This window comes from Aphis gossypii, chromosome X, assembly GCF_020184175.1.
Source record: "Aphis gossypii isolate Hap1 chromosome X, ASM2018417v2, whole genome shotgun sequence".
Taxonomy (NCBI): Eukaryota; Metazoa; Arthropoda; class Insecta; order Hemiptera; family Aphididae; genus Aphis; species Aphis gossypii.
The window spans coordinates 13,898,458-13,925,763 of NC_065533.1; the positions used below are offsets into that span (position 1 = coordinate 13,898,458).

Sequence of the window (27,306 nt, forward strand, 5' to 3'; positions counted from 1 at the left end):
CAAAGCCGTCGCGGCGGCGCTCGAATTATAATAAACAATAAACATAATACGTGTACGAGTGTGTGCGTGCACGAGTATATAAATCAGTCTTTTTTATAGTTATACACACATATTATATATATATTTATATATATAATACACCTCTATCCGGACGGCGTTTTGGTCAGCGTGACAAATTCGTATAAAAAAAAAAAAAAACTATTACCCGACGGCCGGCGACGTGTAATCCGCATATCGCGTCTCTACAAGAAATACACACACACACACACACACACACACACACACACACACACACACACACCACACACACACACACACACTATGTATACAGTATATTATATTATATAGGTACTTATGCACTAAACGTATACTTACATATTATTATTATTATTATTATTATATGAGTATAAAAAATATACGTATTCAAAAATAGTGGTATAGGTACTGCTGCTATAATACCTACGAAATTTAAAGTCACGCAGCGACGCTCGTGTGTGCGTGTGTACTCTATACACCGGTTGCGGGGGCGGTGGCGGGAGGGCACTTGGGGATTCGTTCCGGTAAACAAGAATACGTATACCGCTGCTGCCGGGACAAGGGCTGGTAGTGGTGCCTACCGCGTTTAGAAGCGTAAACGTGTGTAATCCAACACAGGTACCTACATAATATACTCTGCAGCAGAGCACATGAACACAAACAAGTACGGACACGGACACACAAATACGCGTGCCTGTATATATATAATGTGTAGACGGGGTACGTTGTTTGTATAGGTCGTATGTATAGTGTATACGGCGACGGTTCCGTGTATAATCGCGATTCGGTCGCGATTTACCTCCGCCGACCAATGCAGTCGTCGTCGTCCGATTAATACGCACTTTGCGTGTGTTGACGACGCATTGCAGAGGTTATTATTGAATTATAAACGTTAAAAAAAATGTGAATGTGTGTGCGTGTGAATTGAAAAGGAAAAAAACCGGACTTGACAAAATCGTCGGTATATTATATGTATTACACGATTATAATATAATATATGTAGGTATAATAGACGGCGTCGCTTTTCACCGTATAATGTCCGTGGCGAAACGGCGCACGAGTCGTCCGTTTCATCCGCACGTTTATACACGGTGTGTGTGTGTGTGGACACAGATCGACGACCGAAAAACGGAGGTCGGTAAATCGGATTTTTTTTCATTTTGTCTTTTCGAGACCAGCATACGTCAGCGACGAACAGCCCTCCAGTAGATTTTCATTGTTTTCCGTAGTCTTATATTATATATATATATAATATAATATTGCGTGAATGAACACATCATTTTTATACGTTTGACTGAAGTCTAAGTAAAATATTTACAGCCGATATTATTGACGCACTTATTATAATCCTAACATAATATATGTGTATGGCTTTTAAAGTAGCTCATCATATTATATGAATCATCTCGTTTTCTTTTCTCTGGAAAACTTAAATTTGACCAAGGATTTGAAAGGATCAAAAGAAATATGTTATACTTCTATTTTATAGCGAACTGTTAATGTATTTTTTTTTTTTAATAGTAGTCGTGAACCTATATACATATAATATAAACGATTATAAAAAAAAATATCTACAAACGCATTTTTTCCAAATCAATTAAAATGTATAATATAATCACTATACCTAATCACATTTCAATGATGCTTCTATAGTTATTGTATCAATTTCTATAGATTATTTTTAAGTAGGTACTTTATCCACTGTTTGGAATTTGTTTTTCTCACGAAAATCATTCATGTGTACAATATTGTTGTTGACGTGCACCGATTACATTTTATGACTTTTATTATTATTATATTTTTAATTTCTTCGTTTCAGTTTGGTTTTTATTTTAAAAGAAATAAAAAATATTTATAGGTAATATTTAAAATTGATGTGCACTAAAACTGTGATCTAAAATAGTAAAATACGATTAACAGTACGTAATGTATGCAACTAATAATTAACAAATTACAAATACACGGCAAAATTCGATAAAAATATAACATTCAGCTAGGCAAATAAAAATGTAAATAATATATTAAAATATATTTTAACTTTAAACACAGCTTTCAACGTTTTTTTCTTCGTCATTCTAGTATCCCCGCTTCTTAAAGAGTATTCTTTGTTGTATTTTTTTACATAATACTCGACAAGACAAGAAAGAAATTGGTTACCGATGTATCTATACAAACTATACATGTGACCACTTTTTAAAGATGATGACCAACGGAAAAAAAATGCTACTACATTTCTGTAAAATGCTTTGAAAATTAATGTATTTAATAAATAACATTTGAGAGACAAACACATATATTATAGTAAATATTTTAGTCGTAAAATTTTTGTACGTTGTTATTTATAAATGAGTATAACAATAAATAATAATTAAACTTTAAAGTAATAATGCTGTAAAATGATTTATTTAACCGTAATTAGTAATTTTTTTTAAAAGCATTAACGTTTTTAAAAATATTATTTTACACTATTTTAGTAATTAAATTTTTTAAACTATTTTTTATTTTTTAACTTTTTAATTTAGTGTTTGTGTACCTTTAAAATAATCACCTGAACTGTGTTTATAATGAAATATAGGTACCTATATAGATTTAAATTTAAAACAAAGTTTTAATTTCAAAATGTATTGATGCTGCGTATAAAAATCACCAACGTCCAAACGATAGGGTTGCAGCTTAATCATACCAATTATCTATATTTGATTTAGTTAGAATTTATACAACGGATTTAAACCAACGAATGAATTTTAGGACTAGTTCGGTTGGGTAGACTTACCTTTTAAGAGGCACTCTAGTAAATTGGGTAGGAAAAGTTGATGAAAATAGATCAGAAAATATGGATTCGTGTCAAAAGCTTTTAAGGGTCGAATATATTACAATTTCTTCTTTAGTATGAAAACGCAGTCGATCACTGCTTTTGACGGGTTGCTCACACTGGGTGCAGTTATAGAATGGAGGTCAATGTGTCACTGGAGTGCATGGGAGATATCATGATCGCGGGGGTGTTTCTTGCTTATAAATATATATATATATATATATATATGTGTGTGTGTGTGTGTGATGTATGTATAATTTAGGTGTGTGTTGTGTGGTATGAACCGACGCGTTTCGGTTATACGCGTGATTCATACACATTATACGTATATATATTTAGTAGAAACGAACGTCATACGTCATAATAGTATAATACCTATGTAGCAATAAATTATTAAGTCTACCAGCGATCGAGAATAAAATCAATAAGCTAGGTTCAGGCATTCAGTGTATTACACACTATATGCAACCTCTCATCCTATGTTAACCAAAACAGCTTAAAATTAAATTATTAAATTTTCAATTTTTTTTTATTTCTACCCGAATTTTCAAAATTTGTAACGTACTCTAACAATCTAAAATATCATTCTCAAATTATGGATAAAGTCTTCCTTTTTGCTTAAAAATAAAATTATAAAAGTTATTCAAAAACATTATTTGTAAATTTACTGTAATTTATTAAAAATATCAAAAAATTGTATGACTTAATATTATGCGAATGAAATTTTTTCAAAATCATTTGTGTTTCCTGAAATAAATATTAATTAAATGGATTGCTTCGTATACAATAATATATGTCTACACTCTATATATATAACATAGTTATTGTTAATAATCATTCAATTTTTTTTTAAGTTTAGACCGTCGTTGAAATGAGTAAAAATTTGTTTCATATGAACTACTAGTAAGTCGTCACGACCACCTAAACACCCGTTCGCTTCTCTCTTATATATTATATATAATACATATACATATACTCGTAAGAGGCACTATATAGTACTGTATAGCGAGTTGGTCGTGCATGTGTGTATGTAGTATACTAATATATATATACAGTAGATTTCCTTTCATAATATATATATTGCAACGATCGCGGTTGTCTGCTTCAGTGTGGGGTAACACGGTCCAACGACTTTTTAACCATTCCGTTTGTGTCCGTCGGTCGGTCCGTTCCGTCATGGGCGATCGTCGGAGTAGGGAGTGAGGAAAGTGGTTGTTCTGAGTACAAGTGATACGGCGTTTGTACACGGTGGTACATTTATACAGCGGTCGAATTGAATAATATCGGCGTGGTCGGCGGGAGAAGGGGAGGCGCTCGAAAAAACGAAAGAAAGAAAGGAAGAAAACTAAAGAGAAAAACCCTCTACCGCAGGTACTTGTAAATATTTCACAAAAAGCTTTCCGTCGCCATACACGCGTGACCGTTTCTGTATACACGCACTCACACAAGTGTATATTATATACACACGATACATACCTACCCGAAACACCGCTAGTGCGTATATAGACATTATAAAGTGTATGTCGACCGACTGGCGTGTATATTATTATTATATATACGTAGAGAGTGATTTTGTTTGATGGAAAACGTAATTTCGCGACGGTCTTTCCGTCCCAAGTGGAATTGTGGCTAGTCGATTTCGTTCCGTTTTATATAATATACATGATTTATGAACGACACCCGACACACGCGGGTATCTCTATGAATAATTTTTGAAAAAAAAAAATATATGGCAACAATCCAAAATCATAAAAAAAACTAATTTCAGAGTAGCTAGGAAGTCCATTATGCCGTATATTACGTACATATTATACATATATTTGATAATCTGACTACAAAGAAAAGATGAGTTGCATTCCAATTATTAATGGTGTCGGATGCGATGCGTATTTAGTATTATACAGACTTGCCTCATTGCAGGAAAAACTCTGTGTCTCGTGAAATAGTCGGCTTTCTATTTTTCTTTTTTTTTTTTACTTTGTATTTGTATATAGGTACACGTGTCTCGTTAACTTTGGCGTGGAACGACTACAAAACATTAAGTACAGCGTTTTGTACTGTATTTCTATATGATTATCATTCGTATCGATTGTATAAGACTAACGAACAAACGCGTGTAATATATGTATAACGTATATGTGTAGAATAATTAATAGTGTTGTCGTGGATTTCGATTTGATCAAATTTGAAAAGAAAACGAAAAAGCTTCATACACACTTTTTCCCGGTTCGCGTGGACTATTATATAGAAAACATTGATTGGTTCGAACAAATAAATGCACATCGACGGCGGTGCAGGAGCAGTGAAATACACGACGACCAGCGGTGGACACGTAATCGTTTCGATTTTCTCGCGTAATGTGCTATTATACGTATTATTATTATTAGTGTGTATTATTGCTGTGCGACGGCGACGGTCGCGATGCAATGGTGAGCGCGGGGACCCGAAAGTGCCGGCCGAGACACTTTCACTGCGTATATACGTAGTATATATGCGTATACTGCCCCAACTGCCAAATCTTCTGTCTCGCTCACAACACATACATACGCGTACAAATATAATGGGAATGATTCTTGTAAAACTGCATTGCGCCGACGAGGGAAATATAGTCGGTGTGGTAATCGACAAATGCTGTACAAACTATATACGATATACGTATGTATGTATATACGCGTTAACGGCGTGTGTGCGTGTATAGGTTAGGAACGTTATATACCGTATACACGCCTTCGACGACCGCGATTACCGACGCGGCTCGGCGGTCTTTATTTTTGACGACGGACGAGAGAATCGCCGCGGCCGGTGCCCTCGGTTAATGTGTAACTCGGGACTAATAACCAGAGTGCGTATTATTATTATTATTATCATCATCATCATCATCGTCGTCCTCGTCGTACGAACGGGGCGCGTTATTTCGTGTATTCTACGAAGTATAGATATATATAGTCGCAAGCTCGTGTATTATATATAAACCTATTATATACAGGGTGTAGGACGCAGTTCCGTTTTGTTACTCGGTTGCAGCTGACCTCGTGAAGCTGCGAAAACCATCCCTATATATACGTACCGGTCGGCTATTTACACACACACACACAGGTGGTGGGTGGTGGACAGCTACATCATGATGATTGCCCGTCGACGTCTCTCCCCCGTTCGACACAGCTAGTCTATCGGTGGCAATAATCGACACGTACACATAACATCGCGGGGCTGCATCTGCAGACGCACACTGCACATATTATATTGTATATATAGGTAATGGTATAGGGAAAATCGTGGCAGACGGAAAGACCTAATCGCGAGAGTACATACACGAAAACTATATATTTATATCGAGATACGTAACGACATCGTCGTTAAAATAAAACTTGACCGTTTTCAACACGATCGATTTTCGATTATTTCGAAACGTCATAATATAATATGATAATTCAAATACGATGTTATGCATATTATTTTAGTTATAAAATTTTTTTTTTTTTTAAATTGCGACAAAGTTCTTACTGTAAATACACACGTTTATACATTTTTAATATTTGTTAATGTTATTTTTTTTCGTTTAGTTTTATTGGTATGATGATACTTTTTTTTTATATAGCCGAGCGATTAATGACTTTATATTATGTTACCGAACTATCTTGTTCATAATTCAAAAACGCTATCAACGGTAGGGGTTAGAGTTTGAATAATTCGATTTTTTTTAAACTTTATGCCGAACGCTATTTTTCGAGCCTCCTCTAATGTAATTAGTAGCTTTAGCCGTCAGGTATTAATACACTTGACGCTTATCTAATATATAATAAGATTATCCGCATCTTCAATAAAATATGTTGAACATCTATAACCACATTATACTATTACAGAAGTAACAATATAAAAATTTTAAATTGGTTTTTAAAATATTTTGTAGAGTTACGAGTATTTTATATCGTAATATTTTAAAAATTTAAACATCATAAAAAATTATCGTACATACCTCATAGATCTGTTAACGTTGTCATTATACCATTTATTTTGGTAACAGGACAATACCTCTATATACCTTATGTAATTATGGTTTCTGCTTTATAGAACCCTAAGCCTAATATAACAGTTAATGTTACATTCGTTACCAACAGGCAACCATCTATTAATACAACGTTAATGCGAGATTATTAATCTTGTGTGTCTATCTCTAGTCACTAGCCTCCACGATCTCTAACGATTTTTGTGCTTTGTTAATAGATAATCAATAATTTATAAATCCGCATAATTTTTTTCTATTTGTTTAGATGATGGTTGTCCAAACATACAACATATGGGATACACTCAGTGTTTTTGTAATCATTTACACTCGTGTATAGTTTGAATACTACCATAATCTGAAGTACCATTTTATAATTTTAAGAAAAAAAATCGAATTTCTTTTTGTCTGTAGAGGAATAAAGTAATAAAAAATGTAGTGTGCGTTTAATAGACTTGATGAAATGCAAATAAAAGTTTTATATATTTAATTTAATGTCCAGTATTTGTATTCAAAAATGTACATCAGTATTCTATTATATTAGTAGGTAGGGAGGTAACTAATTTAATCTTTTAAACCCGATCAAGTGTCTATAGCTATGCACTTATTTATTTTCAACCCCCTTCCACTATGAAATTTCCTCCGCACATCACATACACACTGCATGTAATATTATAATGCACGCACGACACTATATTATTGTGCTCCAAAGCGATCGAGAAACGAGACAACCGGTCTGATGCGTATCCCGTCCGGTTTCTCATATATAATAAATATAAATACATGTACGTTTAAATTTTGTTTTTTTTTTAAACCGATTAAAGGTATACCGCGACGATTTATTCAATGAAAAGCTATATGATGTAAGACAGTCCCTATATCGAACGGTCGAGAGGAAATCGATGTTTGGCTGGGTCACTAATAGAAAAGGCGGCCGTACCGAGGCTAATTTTTTCTGTTTTCTTTTCCCCCGATACATCCGGCATAACGTCGCGCGTGATTCACGCTGTTCGACGTCGTGCCGCACAGGCGAGACGAGTCGCAATAGAGGGGATCGCGTTTCTATAATATTATATAGGGCGCCTAATTAGTTTGAACGTTGCTAATCGATAATCGTATGGGACTTCTCGTCGCGGTCTGCAGGCACACATACAGTACACTATTGATACGATATAACACTGTGGAAATATCATATAAAACTTTTAAAAGACGATGTACAAGATAATACTATTTCGAATAAAAAGCGTCTGCCGAGTGGTGCCTATGTAGCATTTTAGTGTGAAATATATATATTTTTTATAAAATTATTTATTTGTATATATTTTCATTTACAGAAACCGCTGGTGGATACGTACGTTGGATAAGGAAGCACTGTGTCTCCAGAAAATGACGTTATTTTAAAACGATTTATGGAGTTCTTATACTTCTAGAACAGCACCTATAGAACGATCGAGTAAGGTACGTACAAATGAAACTTAATACGATTTTCGATTAACTGTTTAACTCGTCTACAACCAATTTCTGAAAAATTTCTTTTTTTCATCTCGTCTCAATAATTTCTTTTTTTAAAACGAACTTATATAATTTTATTCACTGTCAAACGACACGATGGAAATCATTATAACGCAAACACTATGTGTAGGATATGCACTATATATGATGTGCGAGGTATTTAATAAAATATAGGCGAGTATACATAATATGCATTATATGTGGTATATTATGTTCATCGGCTCGATCGTCTCCCGCGAGGGGTACTCTAGCTACATATAATAACATACCTAAGACTGTGCGGTAACACGATAGGCGAGGTGCAGAAAAACGCGTTGAATTTTATAACTCGGGTCCGAGTATCCTATAAGGCCGTATAAATGTGTTATAAATGTGCGGAGCGGAGAGGAAAGTGCGTATATGTATATATATATATATATATATATTATTAAACGCGAACCACCGCCGATAATACGAAAAACCGTTTATAAATAACTCGATCCAGTGAATAAATTACGGTCGTTACCCGCACACGTATTTACGTATATTATACTACCCACTGCATAATAATGTATTATTTCTATACACGTATATATATAAATTATGATACGCGAAAACACCTCATCTCTCTCCTCGGGAACAGCAGAAGCAGCACAGCAACAACAGCGGCAGCAGCCATACCGTATTGATGCTGGTTATTTTAATTACCCGAATGAATTACTGGGTAATTATTCGTGCCGCGCAACACCCTCTCGCCCACACATCTGCGCTCTTCGACCGGAGCGCAGCAGCATCCGCCGCCGCCGCCGCCGCCGCACCGCTGCGAATATATACAACAAACGTCATTACATAAGAACGCACACGCCGAGCACGAATAATATTAAACGGTGGCGGGGGAAGAGGGGCGGGTGGTAGGAGAAGACGACGGAAGAGGAGAGGGTTATAATATAATGGCCGGTATATAGTGGCGGCGGCGGCGGCGGCGGTCGTTTAGAGTAAAGTTTCGGCGTTTTAAGACCCCTTTTCCGCCTCTCCACGACAACCGCCCCGGTCGGGAGGATATATATATATTATTATGTATATACATATATATGCGCGCAGTCGAGTTAAATTAATCGCCCGGCGTTCGGCGGTGCCGGCGCTATTTTACGGGGCGACTTTTGAACGGAATAACTTTAGTTTCGAGTAATATTATTAATTATAACGTATTATACATAGATATATGTATATACGCGTGTACAGCGTATAGCCGCAGTGGAGGCTGTAGCGTGAAAGGGGTGCAGACGATGTGGGCGGGCGACCGATTCGCGAGACGTTCGCGGGCACGCCAAACTGCCAGCGCAGTTTCTCATCTCTTGTTTTATTATAATATATTCCGATCGACCAATGAAAATACATATCATCGTCATTAATATTATTATCATGTTACGAGCGTATTGATGGCATCTATACGACTCTCGTTTCGGTGCTCCTCGAATTTATATTTTTTTTTTTTGTTATTCGCGTTTATTAAACACGTCTCTCTCGAACGTGGTCAACGCAGTTTTATCGGCTAAGCATAATGACTATTATTTTTTCTAACAATATTGTCGCTGGTAGAGTTGGTGATTAACCTATAACATCTGAGACGTTAACCACGCGTAATGTCGTCCTGTTAATCAAAGAGGGTGTTTGCAAGAATTTTTCAAGGGGTGGGTCGTGGTCATTTTTAAATTTTAATATTACAGCTTTTTAAAAAATAATTTACAGGTACCACGAAATTCACTCGGGCTCATTACTGTCACGCATAGAAGTGACTATTTTATATTTATTAGATAAATTAATATAGGAATATAATTATATAAATAACTTTGTAACACAACGAACAGACTGACAGGACGACAGAGAAGCGACCAATTATTAGTAATTACTAATTATACGTTATCGAGTTGATCACATCTACTGCTCGAAAGCACCGGTATACTGAGAATCAGTTATGGCTTTATGTTTTTTCTTGCATCCTGCAGTATTATAATTACATACATATAGAACAAATTATGGATACAAACACTAGGGTTTTTTCAGTGATTTTCACTGCATTACCTCAATATAGGTAGAAAAATGCAAATACGATTTTAAAAAATCAGTAAAAATAGAAAAAACCAATATAAAAAAAACTGAAAATCTCACGTAGTATAATTTATGTACAGCTAGATTTTATTCAATCAAAAATAAACCAAATGTTATAAGTCATGAACTGTTGTTATGATTATTGACCTGAAACTTAAAACAATAAAAACTATAATATTATAAAAAAAAATCTAAGAGAAGTCTTTCTCCTTGACTTTCTTGTACTACAGACGTCCATACTCTTGTGTTTTTGCAAATAATATGATGATAAGTCTTTGAAATGTACCAAGAAAACTAATTTTCGTTTCTCATCTGCAACTAATGATATGAAATACGTACCGATGTATCCCAGTCAAGTTGTAGTTATTTCTGAGAAGTAAGTAGTGGTAAAAAATATTGTAATTATTGGTATTTAAATAATTTTTATAGGTTTTGAGTTGGTTTTGCATGCGCATATTAATATTATTATTTTCATGCTAACAATTTGCATTTCGAAAACATTGTTTGATGCAATGTTTTGAACAAATGTTATCATTGAAACAATTTCATAAAATATGTTCGGAACATTATCACGGAATAAATTTTGTTCGTATAGCCAATCACAATAAAACTTGTTCAAAATTTGTTTTGGATATAGTGTGTAGAAACATTGTTCTGAACATAGTTAAAATTGTTTACTATTAGTTTACCAGCTTATACGACAAAACCCATATCATAATTATACATCGATTAGGGGATAGCGAAATGGGATAGATAGCCGGTGTCGTTTCGTTGTGAACGATATCGCCAGTATATGGACATTTTTCCGACGTTGAAAAATTGTGTATGTCCAATTCAAATAACTTTCAATTCACCTTGGAGACTTAATTTTGAAATTTCAATCTGGCCATGGTTATTTTTATTATCAGTAAACTGAGGGAAAAAATTAACACAAAAAATTAAAAAAAAATTTCGATCTAAATAGACGCATCTCAAATATAATACAACAATATGACAGCAAAGACTATATTTTGTATTTGAAAAGCATACAATAATATAATTATATTTCGCTACTGGTGATTATTGATTACCTTTTGAAAATTATAATGAATATGATGAAATATACGAACAAATATTTATTTATTTTTTTTTTAACTTTTATTAATATTATAAGCAAATATTTAATGTCCGTGGAGAATTGTCTTAGATCTAGATAATATGAATAATATACTCATTAATTAACCGTATAATATAAATATAATATTATAAACGAATGTACGTGGACTTGGCGACAATAATCGTTCGCTAACCCATCATATTATAATATTTTCACTTCATCCACACTCGCTTCACCCGTGGTAGTAATACCTATACTACTCCTGACTACCCACCGAATAATCCGCCCTCCCTAGACAAATTCTTTGAGTATAAATGTATTTATATATATTTATATATATATATATACATATATATATACAATAACATTATTATTATTATTATTTAATAGAAAATAACGGTCTTGAAATAAAGTACACACCGAAGGATATAATATATATTTATACGGGGAAAATATTGCCGACGGACGGCAATAAAAACGCCGCTGCGGTATTATTATTATTATTATTTGTTTTTTTCTTTTTCCATCTCTGCTCTGTCTCCTCTATTAGTATTTTATATTTTTCCATCTATATTTATGTAGGGCGCATATCCCGAAAGAGATACCAGATTAATGTTTCACGGAAGAGATTCTTTCCGGTAATAAAACTCGAATAACGTATGAAAATATTACGTTGATGCATGTACGTATACATGTAGGTTAGATACCTATATTTATTTTTTATATGTATATAATACAGTAGTTACACGAGACCAATAAAACGGCAAGGAAGAGAAAAATATAAAAATCGATATCAACCGCGGTGCAATAACCACAAAAATGATTAAATGATTCGACGATAAATTTTCTATATAACCGACTATTCTCTGCGCAAGCTCCGGTGAAAAATAGACTACAAGTACAAGATAGTGTGCCGTATTTATAAACGTTGGTGGATTTAACAAAAAAATTTAAGTACTCTAGTTGATAATGTTTGGCCAATGTTCGTTGATTTATTATAAGTTAATAATTAACAAACAATTAATATATAGACAAATATTAAGTTAACACCGTTAACTTATATACTAGACTATTAGTCATTTTATTTTTATTTAATTTTCTTTAACATTGATTTCCATACAAAAGTTCGTTTCGTTCATCGAAAAACAAGAATGACATTTTTATACTTTGAAATTATTATTTTTCATATATTTATTATTAATTTTATAATCAAAATATTGAAAATGTTCATTCACAAAAAAAATGCTGTTTCTTTTTTAAAGTTTACTACATAGTTGAAAGTCTACATAGCTATTATGTCTGTTGAAGAAGTATAATATTGTATAATATTATATACTTAGTACAGTAATTCCAATTTCAAAAGTTTTAAAAATTCAAAACTCAAAAATAAAAAATGTGCATGCGTTGTGTGCGTCCGTATGTTTACAAGCATTGTTGTGTTCACTAGTATAAGTGGGTTATAGCAATATTTACGCCGAATTTTTTATCATCGCTTGTTTTTCTATTGCCATCTTGATTCCTTTATTGTGTCAGATATCATAGTCATTGCTTGTTTCTAGCTTTCTGGGTAAATAATAGTTCTGCTGATTCCACTATCAATGTGTTTGTTTTTTTTTTTTTGGAGTTCAATGTTGCTGCCGAATAGGAAATAACTATAACCCATATACTTGTATCAAAAACATGTCACTAAAAAATATTAGTACTTAATACTTATAATCAAAATAATCAAATAAATAGTGCTATTCAACTATATAATAAGTTCAAAATTCATCATTTAGAATTGATTTAGATTTTATTTTAATGTTTTTCTATAACGTATAACCGAAATCTATAAAACGTTTTATTGTATTTTTAGTTATTAGAACATATTTTAAAGCTATGTATAGAGACAAGTTTTTGAATTTAATGTTTTGGTCAAATTTCTATCTTTAAATATTGTTTTGTTTCTTACATTATTAATTTCATAATCTAAAGCAAAATATCGCTAGTGAAAATGTTAGATAAGTCAAAGAAATGGTTTTTTATTAATAACTATTTAAATATTATTTGATATCATTTTTCAATACATTGAAATTTACCGAAAACTATAACGCGTACTTTTTTAATGAATATTTTAAATTCAAAAATGTTGACAAAATTGGTATGTTTATTTTTTGTCAGGTTATTGGTCTAAAAAATCTACTCGCTTAAAACCTCCTTAAACGAAAAAGTGATGTTACTTAATTTGTTATATCTAATTTACAAATATTATTTGTAGAGATTTGATATATTATTATATTTTACTATACAAAATACAATTTTCCAAATATTTAAATTAATTTTATATAATTTATACCGTGAACTTATTTACACCGTTTTACAGTAAGTTGGCGTGTTGACTCAAAATTTAATAACAATAATTTATGACTTAAATACCTACCTAATCGGTACTGTTGTAACAACTTACTATGTTACGTGATACGAATGTATACGATACGATTAACTGATGACCAATACAATTATATATTCACATACAATTAAGTATTATCTAACTTTAAGGCCTATTGCCAATACACAGTACACAGCGTATATGAACAACAGTTCACTGAACACATTAGACCTCAACACATAAAAGATTACAGAACTTTATATTACTCGGTACAACTACTAACTCACTACCTACTATAAACATAAGTTACATACTTTGTAAGTATTCATTGTTTATATGTTCATGAAACCAATAATAACTATTATTATTGAGTCCTGGTTTTTTAAATACATTTTACATATCTATTTTCTTCCGACTTCGGTAATATACCTGGGCCTTAATTACTTTTTAGTAAGTATTGCAAACATGAATACATTGAAATAACATAAAAAATTGAAAATAATTGAAATAACATTGAATTTCCAGTTGGCCATCAATGATCAAAATATTGATTTATGTCCATTTTTCGTATATTAAATAGGTACCTATTATTAAGTGCCAATTTTTCAAAATTATATAGACCCCTCACCCCACGAAAAAAAAAATTAGATGTTTTCACTATGAATTAATTCAAATCATACTAAATTACTTATAGAAAAATTAATTACCATTATATAGTAACCTTAGTCCTTATTAGGTTAAGTTACTACTATCGAAACGTGCCATATTTTTACTACCCGGGATAGTGAAAATTATGTAAATATTTTGGCGCAAATTACAAAACTAGTCAATTTTTTTTATTTTATGAATCTAGATACAAAAAAGTGTAGTTTCCTTCGGATTTACGTAGATTTTAATGTATATGACGTGTGACGATAATAAATAATTAGTAATTGGTAATTACATAATATTACATATTATTATGCTATATGTTTTATACTTTTGTACCGAGTGAAAATAATAATTTATTTCCGTTATCCGATTTGTTTTATTTAAATGTGTTTGTTCTTGCTCGTTCTAACTCCGCATCAAAAATACCGTATTGATTCACACCGCTTATAGAAAACCGATATAAAAAAAATTATTATCGTCGGATCCATGATTGGATACGGTCGGCAACGTTTGTCGGGGGACGAAAGAGTCGGTGTTATAATATGCTACTATATTTATTTTAAATGCCTCTCTGCTGTACGCGCGTTTGATCGTTTTGGACTAGCCGAATATGCCGCCGAACGAAGGAGAAAAAAATAAAATTCAATGACAATGAATTATTAATGTCTGAAAAACGTCTTATCGATTTCGGACGACGACGACGACAAGTTAACACAATACGCCGACACCTAGGGCAATAATACGCCTACGGTTTTGCAGCCCCCGGGTTGACACACGTTGAATGAATTATTTTCTCGGTTTCGGTCGTCGGCGTACAAGATGGTGGCATATGCGTATTATGTGTATTGTTGTTGTTGAACGGCGAACGCGTTTAATATATGTATTACTATTATATTATTATATCGAAGGAAAAAACGGCAAACAGTTGTAAATAACTGTAACGCACGACGGATGCGTACGGTACACATCATGACAATCGCACTTTCCTGTCCGCACTGCAGGTATCGACAATAATGATTTATTATATTATTTTATAATATAATAATACCTATTTTCGAGATGACACGGGTCTGCGGCAAGAGCCGGACGTTAATCTGTCTACCCCGAAATGAGTCTAGACGACGATGTACACGAATATAATAATATAATGGTCACTCGGGAGTCTGGTATTGTAATAGATATATGTATAATATTATCGTGTGCTGTATATTACTATATATGATCATTTAAGTGCGGTACGGTGTTCAAAAGGCAAGGACAATCGGTATCCTGCGCGCAGAGCGTCCCGTGTTTTCACTGCTTTAAAAATATAATAACAATTTTATTATAAACATCTTGTTTGTAGTCTGTAGGTGGTAAATCCACCGTCGTCGGCATTTAGAAATCGTGTGTAGAAGAAAATCGCTTGTTTTGGTCCGTCTGCGGGACGAGACGGCTTCAATATAATAATATTATAGTGACGTAGTTAAAGAGAAAAATGCTTACAAATTAAAGCAACAAAAATAACGTTACAAAATAATATTTAATTCTTTATTGATAAATAAAAAAACAGTATGGCACTACTACAGTCTACAATTAATAAATATTATCTGTAACATAATATTATAATATAATATAATATAATATTACCACATACGTTTCTATCATAATTTGTTTCGATTTTCGTAGATTCCGTATCTAGTCAGTGGTCTAGAGTTCATTTTACACACGCGATGTGTTGAGCGTGCTTTCATATACTTATAATAGTCCCACAAAATCGCATAATATCGTAAATTCCATTCGTATCATATTATTATTGTCGATCGGTCCCGTGTTCTGTGATGGACTCGGCAACGGCGCGACGAACGGACCGTATATATTCTGTTCCATACCAATGCGATTCGTGCAAACTCGTGTACGTGGAAATCACGTTTATGAATAGAAAATGTGCCGAGAAAAAACGCAATTGACTTGACTACCTTGCAGCCTGCGGACTACAAACATAGGAATGACATTTTTTTCTCGGATTTATTGAGATATTAAAATTCAAATGGTTATTTAATTTTAATTAATTTTATTATTCTATAATGTTATTTTGTAAAGTATAATGTTGAAAACGTTATTAAACGAATAAGTATAATAAATAATAACTAGGTATATTAGTTTTTTAATTGATAAGTATTTAAAGTTTGCATGAGCTAGTGCTGTCATGCAAATGTTATATAAAATTCTATACTGATGGATTGATGCGATAATATTACTGTGTTTACCCAAGGGGTTAAAAATAGGAGTGGGTAGTTGATTTAATATATACATATGATTAATCACGACGATGTAATAATAATAACGCCTTTGCGGTGCGGCGGCGTCGGCGGTTTAGCCGGCCGGTACTCGTGTAGTGCGTGTTGTCTAAATGAGTTTTAGTCGAGTTTCGGCGCTATAGCAAAAGGTCACTCGCGTACATACACACACACACTTAACACTCGGTGGCAGCGATACAAACACGCGCAGAAACGGCGTCGTCAATTGACCACACGCACTGTTCGTATACTAACGAGATATTGTATGGCCCCACACACACACATCGCAGCAACCGTATACAGGGTAATGCATCAAGCGTGCTCAACTACCTTTTTTCAATGATGAAGTTATTCAAATTCTGATTTTTTAAATTTTTATATAGTGAAATACACACGTACCGTCCATACTCGTATTTTCAAACTTTTGAGATTTTTTTTTTGTACTATGGATGAGATACAAACTTCTGTTTATTTTTCAATAACAACCTTTTCCTTTAAAATAGAAAAATATTGGGCAAATACAACTTAATAAATACTTGACACCTTTTAAGCAGTACAAAAAATCTTGAGAACCACCAAAATACGGTGATGTCTTTAAGTGTATTTATAAATTTAAAACATCAGAGTTCAAATAAATTCATTACCAAACAAATAATATGGTTAGGTGACGCTCGTCTAGGCGATTACCCTGTATGACATTATCGCATTGCTTACGTACGTGTGCGTGCGAGCTTCGACTTGTGCAGAAAATCGTTTCGCCAACGAAGGGTTGGTCATTGTCGGACCGGCCCCCGGCGGAAGGGTTCGGACCCGCACAATAACTCGCCGCTAATTGACGTAAGCGCCGACCGTACGATAATTACGACGCGTTTTCGGCAGTGGCGTAAGGACAGCGATAATAATTGTTTTCGGGGCGGTGGTGGCGGCGGCGATTATGACGCGATTATACGTCAAGACGAAAGGCCGAAACAAGTAATCGGTTAAAACGCTACGTTGGCGATGGCAAACGTGAAATACGAATTCGATAGCGAAACGCGATTGCAGATAATGGCGAAATTACGTCCGTTTTCTAAATGCCATCAGGAGTAACTGGCTTTCGGCTTGATATTTGGTTGTAAAAACCATTACCGTGGTTAGGTGGTTATGATTTGATTATGATTGATCAAAACGACGTGTCATCACGATTTTAAGTTGTAGTTAGTATTGTGACTTACCATGGCTTATTAACTAGTCAGGCGTCAAACAATTTCAACTATACGATGGTGTTGGCAACATTAACTTTTATGTTAATTAAAGTTTTTAAATAACTGTCCAATACATGTATTATATATGATATAATCGATATAGGTATATGTAATAATACCTAAAGTGCTCTCTACTTTTATAAAACTACATTGTGTTATTACCGTTAACCTTCTTTTACTTTTGCTATTACCAGGTATAATTAGACCGAGTCTGTAAGGAATAAGGATGGTCGAATAATATTTTTAAGGTGCCACTTATAAAGGAATATTTTTGAAGGCCATCAAAATGCAATCTATATCTACGCTTTCGTATCCAAGGAAAGAAGCCTCAATTAATTTAGAATAAACAAAAATTATAGAAAAAAAAATGCCCTGGACTGTTTGTATACTATCTTTATTTAACGATTTCGGAGCACTCTTTCGCTCATTGTTATCTGCAGATGATCATATTTTCTTTACATTGGTCTACGCAGTGACAAGTAAGCGGTATAATATTATTATTATTATAAGCGTTGGCTGTGTACAGTTGTACATAAAATACGTTTATTACAATTATACATGTGCGCAATAACAATGTGTGTATAAGATAATTGATTGCCCCGCGGCTTGGAAAATATTCTCCACATTTGTTTGCCGTTTCACATCACATACCTACCTATACCCGAGGCGTTTCGCAGTTGTGCAGCAGTAGCCACGCGGGGACGGCCGTCGTCGATGATGAATATAAATAATAGGTATGTTATAAATTTATAATTGTTTCAACGGATCGTCGGTCGCGATAATAATATGAAAAAATAAAGACAATAATATTATTGCGGCCGTGGAGCGGATTATACAGGGCGATACGCCCAGCACGCCTCCGCCCCCCTCATTTTTTTTCGATTTTAATGAATCTATTTAAATTCTGATTTATGAAATTTTTAAATACATCTATACTTCAGAATTATATTTGAATTTTATATTAAGTATAGTGTCCTGTGGTAATAAAAAAAAGTTTTTTTTAATGAGAATCACCTCTAAAAGTATTAAATTTGAAATAGAAGTAATATATATGATCTATAGTATTTATTATTCTTGGGAGTTGTCTACAAATTACACAATGTTGATATAGTTAATTACTATCATTTTTAAATCATGTCATAGCCCCCCCTGCACTATTTTGTCTCGCAATAACATTCGTACCAGTCGTACCACGAACCTTTGACTATGGTCGATACAGTTTGTGAAATCTTTCTAAAGCCGTTTAAACGAAGTGCTCGGCGTAACGCTCTGTATGATATTATTTAATTCGAAAATATTATATGTCTGTTGCCCACCTCTATCCGCCACGAAACCGTATACAGACAATGCTCGGGCGCGCGCGCCCAGTCGAGGCTTATAATAATATTATGTAGATTCCACGCGATAAAACAATTTCGTTTTGTTTCGTTTTGCGCGGTCGCGTTATCATAACGCTTTTAATTTATCGTTACCTGCAACAACGACAACGGCGTATGTGTGTGTATATAAAACGGATAATCGCCGCCGCGATATGACCGGAAACGTTTGCGTGTCTTGCGTGGCTTTCGCTCTACACACCAACCGACCCGTGAAATTATTACTCGTTTCCGGCCGTAGTCGGTTTTTGTTTCTCTGCTCGCGCTCGTATGTGTGTGTGTGTGTGTGTGTGTGTGCGTGTGTATCATAACAGTATTATTATTATATATATTTATGTACTTATATACTTATACTTACTTGCTCACTCACTTACTCGACGCGCGCGTTATCTTATCGGTGGCATTTATCTGGAGAGTCGTCGACGGCGTCGGTGGTGTCGGTGTCGGTGTGTGCAATGCTCGCGCACACCGCGTTTGTTTGCGTTTTGTATTATTTATTATATAATAGTCCTCCGTAATACATCATTATTATAATTTATAATAACAATATCGTGTACACGGTTGTACGATATAATCGTTGTTGTAACAACTACACTCAACGCAAGCAACACAATGACCGCGGCGATAAAACAACATAATAATATTGTATAATGTAACAATTTATAATTACCACGATTCGAAGGGGAAGAAATGGTAAAAACGCCGCCACGGACGTTGAACATCGGTGATCGATGACCGCTTGTCGAATTGCTCGGCGGTATGATATCGTACGAATTAGTGACCAATGGGTTGTGCTGCGTGTGCACGTTTTTTTTTCCATTTACGTTGCCGGTGACTGTCGACGGGGAGGGGGGGACAAAAAGTGTCTTTGAATTGAAGGGAGGACTTCTTGAAGTTGGCCTCCCCTACGGAACTCGATATGCGGCGAAAACTTTAGATTGCGAATAGTTTCAAATTAGTAGCAAATTGTTGGCACGTATTGAGTCGATGAATTTTTAGGGGTGGATGGGGTGTTCATTTCTAGGACATGACTATAAAACGGGTAGCAATTTATTAGTATGGATTACTAGCTGATCCTGAACGAGGCAATGTCCACGAGAAAATATAACGTCGGTGGATTTACACCGTCTCAAACTCCAGATAAATGTTAACTGTACATATTATATTCTTTTTAACGTCATAGTCAATTGGGTGCAAGTCTTGACCGATTACAAAATACATATTGTCTAATATTATATCCACAATTATAATATAACTATTTTATTTTCTATATCCGGCAACAGAAACACTTGTATTATACAAACAAATATTCGTTTTTCGTGAATTATAAGCTTTCTGTGTGCGCTCCTTTTTGAAATCAGTGTCTAGACGCACATCCTTGAGTATAGATTTACTTGTAACTATACAACATTTCGGAACATGAATATCACATTCCTAACCTATCACAGGTTAAGTGAATGTGATTTAGCTGTTTCGTGGATAGCTTACGGACACACACAAATATTTCCTTTTTATTCATTAATGTTGAAGATAAGAGTTGCAGCCTGCTGGCTATAAAACAGTGATACTTATTGATGACTATATTATATTTTTTTTTAGGTGTTGCTGTATATGCTCCCTTTCCTATATTTTAACGCTTCGCGCCTATGCGGTTAATAGAGCAGCTTTGGTCCGTCTGCAGATGCTAAGTTTAGCATTATATTATTTTAAACTCGTATCTGTATCATGTTGCGGTTTTCAGAACAAAACACGTCGTATAATCGTAAGTACATATAACATTATAATATTATTTTTAAGGTTTGGCGCTTTTCTATAATCTAAATTACCGACGAGATAAAACCGATCAAAATGTATTCTCCGTCTACTGTAAGTTACACGTAGGTACGTGTGACGTGTGTAATATTTTAACGATTTACAAAATGTCACCCACACGTATTGCACTATATATAATACGTCCAGCGAATATATCGTTCATGTCCGGATTATAAATAAAAAGCACCTATTGTTAGTGAATAGATCGTACTATGTGTATATAATGTCAAAATGTCACATATCCAATTTTGAATTTTCCGATGATTTTTTCTAAGAATTACAGTACACTTTTCGACGGTGGTCTACAAGAATGTAAATTATAGTAATTCCGCATGAGTGTAAAAATATTTTGTTTGCTTGTGATAGGTCATAATAATATTATATATTGATGGCGTGCCGCGTCTGATGTGCTTCTCTAAATCACCGCGTGATACCTCTGCCACCTGTATATAAAATATAAATGTCACATTGAGCACATAGATCTGGTCGAACGTAGCGAATCACTAAGAAAATGTCATGGTTACATATTAATATCGTCTTTTTTTAGAGACTTTACAATTTTCTACTTTTACCGACTAAAATTTCATCCCCAATCGAAAAACATTATTATATCGTCGTGTGTATATTATAAATCTGTCTACCTATTGTCAGGTATTTGGTATATGTATATATGTATCACAATAGTCGGTTTCACCATTTTCTGATTTCTTTTTCCGAGAATCCCAATTCGTTCCTTAACAGTAGTTTATACAAGTACAAAATATTATAATCCAGTATAACAGATGGAAAATATATATTTTTTTTTGCTTTTTGTATCAACTTATACTATTAAGATATACCGCATCTGATACATATTACCTATGATGTAGCCCCCTAAATCGTTGTACTATACCTCCGTCATTTTATGTATGTACTTTATATATATATATATATATACAAACAACACACGTAGTTACATACACTACGCATACACGTGATCGAGCGTATAGAGTGTGCAGATTTTATTGGCATTAAACGTTTTCTAACTATGTAATTTAACCTAAAAAATTTTCCGTCCCTAATTTAATTACGGCCTTGGCCCGTGTTCGATACGACGTATTAATCGTATTACACAATTTGTTATTATTACTCGCGGATCACATAAATGTTGTGAATTTCTATTAAATATAACTACGATGTTGTGCATAAATAATTCGGTAAACGTGCATTGTATATACACAAACGATTATTATTGTTATCGATCCGTGATGGGTAAACAAAATCATATATTATAATTTGGCTCGTCATTCGTCGTTGTGTAGGTAGTATCGAATTTTGTTCACTGAGAATAATTAATTATTTTACCAACGACGTGAATATAATATTAGGTACATTGGACGAAACGCGCGCGTACACGAATCTCTATTTAGTTTTGTCGGTATACTCTATTGAGATACTTTCACTGGAATTGTTTAATATATAATTTATTATTATTGTGTGTACCATTTTTTAATCCGTAATTTCTGCGAATTCTTATAAATTACCTCACTGAATACTGAAACTATAGTAGTAATAATAGAATAACTATTCCGTCGTTAATAATATGTAACGATCCCTGTTGGCTATAACAGGAAAAGGGACCCCCACTAATGTCCCCCTACTTTAAAGGACTTGGGCCCCCAGCTCTCCAAAACTCAACTATAGTCCCCCCAATCAAGTCCTCGTCAAACAAATACAGATCAAATGTAATAATTTTTTCCACAATTTTCAAATTTGACTGAATAAACATTACTGTGAAGCGTGCAGTGGCTGTTAATTTGTGTACATTGTACTATATGAAGGAGGTTCAACTATAATCTCTCTTAAAAATTACAATTTTACTTTTTAGTATATATTTCGCTATCGCTGTAGTGTCACGTGTAGAAGGTGTACGTGCACGACGCTTTTCGTGGTTTAGTAATCTGGGTTTGTGTTTGATATTGGTTACAGCTGTTGTTTTATACCGAAGTATTGATAAATACTGTAACCACACGTCGACCGAGTTTCAAATATATATAACGATAATTTGTGGTACCGTCTATTGGTTGTTAAAATGATTTAACCAATTGGGAAGTATATCGTTTCACAGTAACACGGCCACGGCCGAAGTAGAGTACGTCCTCGCCAAATGTTGATAGCATTTTTAAATTTTCTTAAAATGTTCAGGGATGACCGGGGAGCCCCCTCAGCTTCGCTTACTGCGCCACTGAACAACAGCTATAAATTCGCTTTTATACAGTAAAATACTGTTAAACACATTAAACACATCGACGACCCGTCTGGTTTTCACAAAACATGATATTTTCAATTCCGTCGATATATCATTGTTATTGTAGTTGTAAAAGTGCCGCAATACGTAGTTGCCTAATGTACAATAAACATTGTGGACCACCGTATCATATTGTTATACCAAAATATTGTCGTTACCCATTGCGATTTTGATTTATATTTGCATCGATCTTATTATTGTCGGCTTTTACGAAACACGATGAACGAACACCACTTGCGGTGCCTCTTATTGTATAGTGTTTTCACTGTTGTATTGTACACGTAGTACGCATGAACGGCGTATGTCTGTATATGTCTGTATAGTATCTACCGGACATAATATTTTATTTTTCTCCGTAGTATTTTACACGACTATATTACGTGGAGATGTTAAGTTGAAACTATTTTTGATAAATCAATCGCAGTCAGTGATATTATTGAATAAAATCATTATAAATCAATAGCTAATTCAATAATGTGCAGCCGGTATATCAGCAAAAATAAGTTAATTCAACAATATATAAATTAATAATTATGGATTAGGTTAGCTTAGTTCATCAATGACAAATAGATAATATAGTATTGAATATTCCCGATAGATAACAATGATTCATACAAGATAAGTTTATAATAATTAGCATAGTGGATTATATTATTTGAGCGACAGAATATAGGTTTTAATGTTTTTTTTTAGTAATCAAGATTCATTTGATTTTTACCATAACTGTCATTCAAAGTTTTTATAGTAAAACGACAAAATAAAGACTGCATATTAATGTTATTTGCTATTTTGCAAAACGTATAATATGTTATAAATTATAAATGTACAACTATTATAAAAGTAATTATCAATACAAATATAAATTAATATAATTGCAGGTATACTACCTATTAAAGATATAATAAACCTATACCATCCATTGTAAATGCAAGTAGTTAGGTGTTTGTAATCATTGTTAATAATAATTACTATATTTTGAAAAGGACGTCACACCCATGTAGTGTTGTCTCCATCTTACAGACTTAATAAGCAACAAATTTTTGTTCATTATAATGAATTGACCTATTTTTAAACATAGAGGTAAAAACATTATACTTTTGTTTGTACGTTTGATTTAAACCATTTTATTTTTTTCAAAAGGACATAACTGAAATTCGGTAGGTATATGTTGTACTTTTGTTAGTCACCAAGACGAGAGTGCTATCCACTTATAAATATAACAATTACTGAAGTTTAATAATACGTACATAAATTAAGAAGGTATAGTTATTATTCATTAAGTACCTCTATACAAATTAATAAAATAAAAATGTTAAGTGTGTAAAATAAATTATTTATAATATAGTTTAATAATAACGAGTGCCGGAAGACGATGATGTTAATGCTATTTTTATTATCAACATAATTTATTATTTTTTCATAATAAAATGTTACTGGTCTTTCATTGGAATTTAATTAAAACATGCATGTCGCATTTGAATCATGTACGGATTTTTATTATTTGAAAAACCGTGTATTATGTTCCTAATGGTCAATAGGTATACTTAATATACACAATAATATAATAGTATAATACCATCATATTACTATTCAATATATTATTATTATAATTATTATTATAGGCTTTAAACCAAATGGTTTTTTAATATTTTTTTTTTAATGTGGGTGCCATTAAATTTTTTTTCGAGCTCAGCGCCTCGATAGTCTTCGGCGTTTGCCACGATTAAAATATTATTTTATAAATGTTTAATAAAACCTATAATCTACTGTATGTTTAGTATTCAAAGATAGTCACTAGTGTTCAGGCTTTGAAGGTAACGCGCATTGCCGTCTCTCCCTATATTATAATATATTAATACATCATTTGTCGTCGAAAATTTCTGTACGCCTATACTGCAGTAATGTATTATACGTAAACATGAGTGATGTGTATATTCGGCTAAGAACGGTGTTGACGATGATGTTGGGGGGTGGGGGGTTGACGTGTGGGTGAAAGTGTGATGACGAAGTACTCCTCGGCGCGAAAGAGAAGTTTTCACGGCTGACGGAAATATCACAATCTGTCGACGCGCCGACGACACCGCGTGCGGGGACCGTCGTCTCCTCTCCAAAACGGGCTCCCGAGCGAAATATATTTTAATACTACATACACACTCGTATATATATATATAAATGTATACATATCTACTCGTACATAATATACTTACATGTGCATGTATATATATGTGGGTATGTGTGTGTGTGTGTGTGTGTATACGCATACGGAGCGTACGAATAACATAACTACTTTGCGACAGATTTACAGATTTAAAGCTAACCCTCTCAATTATGCAAATGGTTTCGCCCGTTTAAAGCCGTTGCAGGAGCGGTGGCACCAGAAAAGCCTTTGAGAATATCACCCCCGCCCCAAGTACAGTATAATACGCATACACATACGCATTATACACACTATATATACGCACTTATATAGTCATATATATTATGTACCCACCTATATAGAGTTGTATACATAGTATGTGTGTGTGTGTGTGTGTATATATATATATATACGTTAGATTAATTTCGCTGCGGCGGCTCGCAGGACAGGGAACGTTAAATTTCTAATTATATTCCAGGACCGTGTGCCGTTGTACAAGATGATTCTTTTGAAAGTGGTATAAACACTTATTATTTTAAAATATATGAACGATTTCTGAAAATATTTATTGAAATATACGATGGACGATAAAAAACGAATTCGACAGATTTAAACAGTTGCTGCTACAGTGCTACATAGTTAATTTGTGGTCAGAAGTATTTTAAGTTGCGACGAATGACGTAGAGTAGGGCACAGGGGAACTCCGCAACATTTCGGTTCACTACTTCGCACAACTATAAACTTTAAATACTTATTACAACTAATTAACTATACTATCATTCGAGATTAATTTTCTATTCGATATTAAAATTTCTAGAAAATTAAATTTAAAATATAGGTAGGCGGTACCTTGCTGTCGGATAAAAAAATTAAAAACTTCAAAAAATACAACAACCTAACGGGGTAGGTTAGGGTAAAAAATGTTGTCTTTTTACAACGTCTAGTAACGTGAAAAAACAAACATTTTCGAAACCGTTTAAACTTTTCGAAAAAGTCAGTGCTTAGTTACTCATATTTTCATTCAGTATACCATGATTCAAAAAGGCACGGAAGATATGGTAGTGTGTTAGCACGTACCTACATACATAGTTATATTATTATTATCATATTTGTACAGAGTGACGGAGTAAACACGAACACATTTGAAATTGATACCACTTGGTTTTAATTTTTAAAGTATAGTCGTGAAAAAAAAACAATAAGTTGCAAATTTCGCGAAATTTTAATTGAATATGAAAAATGCTTATATATGAGTAACAGAATGTCCGACAAATGATGTCCACGCGTGACGATACATTTTTGGAGGCCCTCATCAAAGTTTCTCATAACCTAACCTAAGATTTTTGGTGTTACTATACACGTAAAACACGCTTAGGAATCTTCGGCGCCACATTACCACGTTCCCGAAAACCCTTAACCCACATTAAAATCGATTGGTGGTTAGAAACAATTGTACGCGGAGGGAGACCAAAGAATCGCGTGCGGAATGTAACCACGTTTGACTCACTGTTTCGGAAAAAATGTCACCTCGGCGAACGTGCGGTGTTGAGTACTCCACTGCGCCATTGCAACTTAACTTCTCGTCACGTACTGCACAGTGCATCG

At 33.7% G+C, this 27,306-nt stretch overlaps 1 long non-coding RNA gene across 2 annotated transcripts in view; it reads left to right on the forward strand.

Moving 5' to 3' along the window:
* LOC114120551 (uncharacterized) overlaps positions 1-27,306 on the forward strand; it is a 65,087-nt gene that overhangs the window by 16,081 nt on the left and 21,700 nt on the right. The window contains exons 2-4 of one of the 2 annotated variants that reach the window (XR_007605924.1): positions 8,186-8,309; positions 18,284-18,823; positions 21,065-21,227. This is a non-coding gene — a long non-coding RNA (uncharacterized LOC114120551). The remainder of the gene's footprint in view (positions 1-8,185; positions 8,310-18,283; positions 18,824-21,064; positions 21,228-27,306) is intronic. The other variant, XR_007605925.1, reaches the window with a different exon arrangement.